The sequence below is a fragment of the Brassica oleracea genome, chromosome C2, assembly GCF_000695525.1.
Source record: "Brassica oleracea var. oleracea cultivar TO1000 chromosome C2, BOL, whole genome shotgun sequence".
NCBI classification, from domain to species: Eukaryota; Viridiplantae; Streptophyta; class Magnoliopsida; order Brassicales; family Brassicaceae; genus Brassica; species Brassica oleracea.
This window is the reverse complement of record NC_027749.1, coordinates 47,056,800-47,063,382: the sequence shown is the minus strand read 5'-3', so window position 1 is coordinate 47,063,382 and position 6,583 is coordinate 47,056,800.

Below are 6,583 nucleotides of genomic sequence, written 5' to 3'. Positions count from 1 at the left end.
TTTTGCATACATGAGTCTTTATCAGGTGTTGGAGTGCCACATGGAGTTCTTGGGGACATTTGGATGCATTTGGAGCTCAAAGGAGGTGAAATAGGTGATCATTGGACGAGCAGAGGAAGGGAGCGAGGTTCCGCAGCGACGTCATGAGGTCGCTCCAAAGCACCTCTCAGAGCGACCTAGCTGGAGCGACCCCGTGAAGTCGCTCGCCATATTCATCCCGTTGGAAGCCCAGAGCGACGCACCGAGGTCGCTCGCATCTCACACCCCTCTCGGAGCGACCTCCCAAAGCGACACCCCGAGGTCGCTCGCGTCTCTACGGCGAGACGAAACGAAGCGAAGCCCGGAGCGACCTCTCAGAGCGACCCACTGAGGTCGTTCCCGAAGGCCGGAGCGACATCCCGAGGTCGCTTCGCGTCTATTGTTGGGTCGATTTCTATTTTACTTAAGGCCCTTTTGGTCATTTCATTATGCACGTTTTACATTTCTAAAACCTATGTTTTAAACATCTTTGGTGGCCACCAGGCAGATTATCTTTTGATCTATTGAGAAATACACAAAAAACTCTCTTGAGAAGTTCATCTCTTGGATTTTGATTGTTATGTTCTTGTGTTATTGTTGATTTCTTATCTATTTTTCTACATGATTAATCTGAAATCCAATATGGGTTTAAGAGGAATCATGGAGATTAGTGAGTAATCACCTTTTGAATTCATGGGTTAGGGAGATCAAGGGTGATTAGGTTAGTTCTAGGATGTTTTAGTGTAGATCATTCTTGTTCCTTGCTAGTAGAGTATTCCTAATGCATCTTCTGAGTTGGCCATTCAAAAGTTGATCAATAGACATTTCCCACCCAAAAAGTGTTTGATGAAATGCCTGAGACAACTCTCCTAGGCTTTTAGTATACTTTGCCAAAGACATTTGTTGTTAAAGGTGCTAAAATAGTTAATAGACTTGTTAGTAATGATTGCTTTCATATTATTCAACCAAAGACATTTGATGTTTGAGATATGTTAGCAAATGAGCATTCATCTAGACATAGAGCTTGCTTAGAATTGTGTCTAGGCTTAAGGTCGATAGTTTGATTGATCATTTGTCATCCTTAGTTCGAAACTTGATCACCCAAGGTCTAATTCCTATGCCCATGAGTTCTCTTTTCCTTTAGTCAAGAAAGTATCATTCTGTAATTGCTTTATACTATTAGTAGTAGTTTAAAACACATCTAAATCATTGGTTGCACTTAGATTAAGTGAATACTTGCATTCTCATTGCTTTGATATCCCTCAGAACTGGTTCGACAATCAGTATACTACAACATTTGTCTTATGAGCTTGAAAACTCCTAACATCAAAAGTCTGACTTTAAAATAAAATAATTGGTATGTAAAAATAAAATAATTAGATATCTTTTTTATTTTATTTATAATTATAAAAATTTAAAATTAGTATGTAAATAAAAAGTTGTGCATTTATATGTAAAAATTGTATTTCTTCATAAACATGTATTTTAGTTATAATCACAAAAGCTAAAAAACTATTTTGTAAATAAAAAAAATACATCTCTATTATTGAGGAATACTATTTTTTACCTAAATATAAACGAAAAAAATAGCAATCTCTATTATAGGAAAAGAAATAGAAGTGAGTTGGAGTAGATTTTTCTCAATTATAACATATAGAGGTAAATATAGGGGTGGGTTAGAAATGCTCTAATTTCCCTCAAAATATGTATGAAGGTAAAAAAAAATTACCTTCATTAATTTAACAACTGTTGTAAGTTTTTCATACTAATAAATTTTACCATTTAGCTATACTAACTTTAAATATTCGTATAAATTACATGGTATTTTTAAGAAAAACACAATTAGATGGAGTTTAAACTCCCAAGACAAATTTCTAAAACTATATTGAATCACAAAGAATATGTTACAAATATAAGAATGGTTGAACAATATATATATCTACATGTGAGTATATGTGAAGGTGAATGGGATTTGGACAAATATGGCAGTGAGTGTGATTGTTTGTTTGTTTATCAAAGAGGATGTTTGTGTTCATCCTTTATCTTCTTTGTTTTCTTTATCATTGTACTTGAGCTTTTATCTCTTTATCCCCTCCTTAACCTTCTTTACTCCTTTAATCATTACCAAATCCTTCTTATTTATTTTTAATACTGTATTCAATTACTAATAGGTACATGAGCTGTAGCTGAACCTTAACTATATAACGTGATCAAATACTTGACAGAGGTCTCTGTGTCATTTGTCTTTTCTTCGCGTTTTTTCCTTTACTTGTTTTAGTGTCAGGGTTGACCTAATACGTTTGCTTGTGTTCTGCGCTGGCCTCTCGATCTCAGTTCTTTTAATATAATTTTTTTTTGACAAAAAAATTTATATAACAACTCAGCTCTTTTATTATATTACAATATTAGATATGTAGTCATACCAGAAAGTCTAGCTAGTTGATTTGGAGACTGGAAGTCTGGAACCAATTAGACATTGGATACCAGTTCCTTAAATTGAACATAGTATTTTTTTTTTGAAACTAAAAATTGACATAGTATTTCCCTTTTTTTTCTGTCAACTAGACAACTTCTACATTTTTGTCAATTATTGTTTTCCTCTATTTAATTCTAAATTTTATTTATATTAAATCGCAGTTTCTTTTTATGACCTTTGTGTTGATAATAGATGAAAAAGTGAAATTTTAAGAGATCTTGTTTGAGTATTTTAATACAACTATCTCATATTTGAAAAAAAATCTCAAAAAAAAACTATCTCTTATTTGACCAAAAAGGTTGAATTTTAAGTTTTCTCACATAAATAGTATCTTGTGAGCTTCTTGACAAAGTCCCAGCGGCTTCCGTATTCATCAGGTGGGATTTTCGGATGAGCCTGACATATGAGGTTAGTCATCGAGAGGTATGAGACTTTTCATGAATTTAACACCCGAATGTCGCAAACTGCGTGGAAAATGAACTTACCTCCAACAATATTGAGTGTTTGAACAAACATGCAATATGTTTAAAACATCAACGTAAAGAATAAGATCATCAAAGAGTACAGATCGAGAGCAACCAAAATCATCAAATTAAAGATCTAATCATCCGAAAGACCACTATATGTATAGAGCATTTAAAAACTAATTTGGAAGTATTTTATTTAGATATGTCTATTTTATTGTATTTTGTAATTATATATATACTGGATACTATATTAACAAATATATATTGTATCTTCTTGTAATCGGTTGCTTTTGTCTCTTGATTTGGGTCGATCTCACTTCCTTGAGCGAACTCATACATGATAAAATGTAGTAGATTAGACTTGTTTCAAAATATCAGTGTTATATCAACCATCATATATATCATTATCATGGTATTTATACGATTGATAGATCATCATATGGGAGTAGTATGTTAAAAAGGTATTAGTTTATTTTTTTTCCAAGTTCGATGCTTGTTAATGGCATCAAGGTTCTAACATTCTAACATATGGAAATCTTAAAAAAAAATATTTACAAATACCTGTGATATCTTCTAAAGTTTTTCCGTCATCTCTGTTATTTTCAGCTCATAATAAATTCGTCAATCTCCCACCGTGGTCGAGTGGTAGATCACTCTCAAGAAAGTTTAGCATAGCTAACACATTGTACGTAGTTTAGTAACTTAATGAATTTTGTCTGGATCCTGATTCATATCCTAAAGGAATCAATCTTGCCAAACGAGGAGAGAGACGTTAGTGTTATTTTCATAAAGCAATAAAATAGTAAAATGTTTATTGTATTCCCTATTTTCCGGGATACTATATCAATAAATCTGAGTCAATACGATAATTATATAAGGTTGACCAATTGGATGCTGCACATGTCACACTTTGTACAAAGTACAAGCGCTAGTCGTCGAAAGAGTAAGTGAATATTTGAAAGAAATGAAAGAACATCAGACGTCTCAACTATATAATATGTGATATTTCATAATTATGTTCTTGTTATTTCTTGCATGGATTCAACATTTCCATAATCAGAAAACAAAAGTTTGTTATAGCTAGGAAAGTCAATATATATATAATAGATAATCAACTGACCAAATCTGCTTCGCAAACAATACTTACACGATTACTACACCACAAGACAAACATTTCAAAAAAATTCGTCAATAAATTTGTATAGTTAAATTATTATGTGAATTTGCACACAATGTAACATATATATAGAGTAGGGACGGCTGAAATATTAGAACGAATGTTGGGTTTGCTATTTTTGGTGAAATCTTAACGCCAAAAAGACAACTAAATAGTCGCTTATTGACTAAATATTTGATAGATGCTTGTTGATTTTTTTTTGTTTGGCTTCTCAAATCATTCCTTCATTTTTCATGTCATTATATTTTTTTCTGTTTCGGTGGCAGTCTTCTCTTTTGTCTTTGCATTTGGATGATAGTGTACCGGCTATTGTTCGTTGAAAAGGATACATAGATTATAGATATGCGTTTTAAACATATTGGGTAAGTATTACAATTTTTTATTAGACAAGTATGGTAGTTCATTAAAAAGAAAAAAAAAGTATGGTAGTTCATCAATAAACTTTAGAACCTTGTTTTTCAAAAAAAAAAAAAAAAAAAAAAAAAACTTTAGAACCTTGCGGACATGATGATTTCTTTTTTTTTTTTGGCAGAACGAATTTGTTAAGTGTAATATATTGGGAAGTACCTAAAATGTAACTATAAGACCCCCAAAACGTTGAACAAAAAAAACACCCCCAAACACAAAAATTAGAAACGCAAACCTAAAGTTTTAAGTAATGGAAAACTCTTCCGAGTGACATAATCAAATATATTTTCTAAAAATGAAAGATGTAAAAAATGTCAAGTGCACGTACCTCTTTGTCAAAAAAAAAAGGTCAAGTGCACGTACCTTTATGATAACCAAAATTAATGGAATTTTAACATCTACGTGTACATATACATGCATAAATAGACCCTATGTAATTGTAGATAGTTGTACAAGTACAACGGTCCTGAAACAAGAAAGACGAGAATGTGAAGAAGACATATGGAAGAACTCAAAATCTTATAAAAATATACACATAAAAAGACGACAAAAAAACAAGAAGAACGAACAACAATGTCTCTTTTACCTCGTGAAAATAAACAGTAACAAAAATATATACACTAAGACACGCATACGGCATATGTATGTAACCTTTTAACTACAAACGAGGGAAGAAAATAAAGTTGTGTACATGCGCGTCTATGTTGATAAAAAAAAAAGTTGATAAAAAAAAAAAGTACATGCGCGTCTACATAGTTTTTAGAGTATAGAAAAAGAGACTTTTTTAAACGAAATTGGAAGAGCATCGGATTTGCAGTTCTCTCTCGTGGATTCTTTCCCTTGGACCCTTCCTCGATTCCCATTCACAAGTCACAACTCCTCTCTCTATATAGGTGTTCACATGCATACATTAGACATATATACACGGTACTTACATACTCCCAATATTTTTAATAGTTTTTCGTTATCCAATTAAACATCAATTTCAATGTATCCCTATAGTATAAATGGTGTGAGGCTTTGCTGCGAGATGTAATCTCTAAAATAGACTAACGGCATGGTTTGCTGTTCGTACCTAGACATTATTTTAGTAGGTGTAAAAATTCAGTTGGGAGTGATCACGTAGTTAAACGCAATTTTCATGTAAAAAGGAATATATATTTAATAATATTTGGTAATATGTCATAAGAAAACACGTTGGCTTGAACGGCAATAGTTTTTTTCGTGAGTTTTAGTTTTTGGAATTTAGTTTTTGGTTTAATTGTTTGGGTTTTGTTGTAGGTTTTATGTTTTTCTCAACAATATTTTAGTTTCCTTTTGAAAACAAATCTGAACGGCAATTTGTCTATTTTTTTTTTATTTTTAGTTACATTCTTACAAAATTGATAAATAATATGAGTTTTGATTTACTAATTAATTTTTGTATAACTTTTTAAAAAATAATAAAACAAATAGCTAGATTTTATCATTTATCATTACAATAAAATGTTTAATCTTGTGTTACAGAGATTAAGAAATCAGAAAATATTTGTGCGTAATATAGTAAATCAATCCTTTTTTTGTCAACAGAAACCATACAAAGTAAGTTAAGTTTGCCTGTTATTATTGATTCATAGCTGATCCGGTAGTCTCAACTGGTTTGATTTATGTGAAAGAATAATGATGAATCTTGTACATGTGTCCGTTTGGAAAGAGAGTCGGCTTAGATATTAAAGCAACAAGAGATATACATAAGTTGAGAATCTAAAAAAATCATTCCTAATTTAGGTGAGTGTTAGGGGTCAAAAACGGTTACGACGAAATTAACGTCCAATTCCCCGAAGAAGAAAAACGTAGAAAAATTCTTCGACAAATGTTTTTTCGAAATAGATTCTTCTTTACGAAAAACATTTGCGGAAGAAACGCGAATCATCGGACAAGAGCTCGAGAAGGATCGTTACGCAGCGACCAAACGCGTGCTCCGCTCGGTCGCTACGTAGCGACCGAGTTCGAGCCAAAGCTCAGTCGCTACGTAGCGACCAAACGCCCATTCCGCTC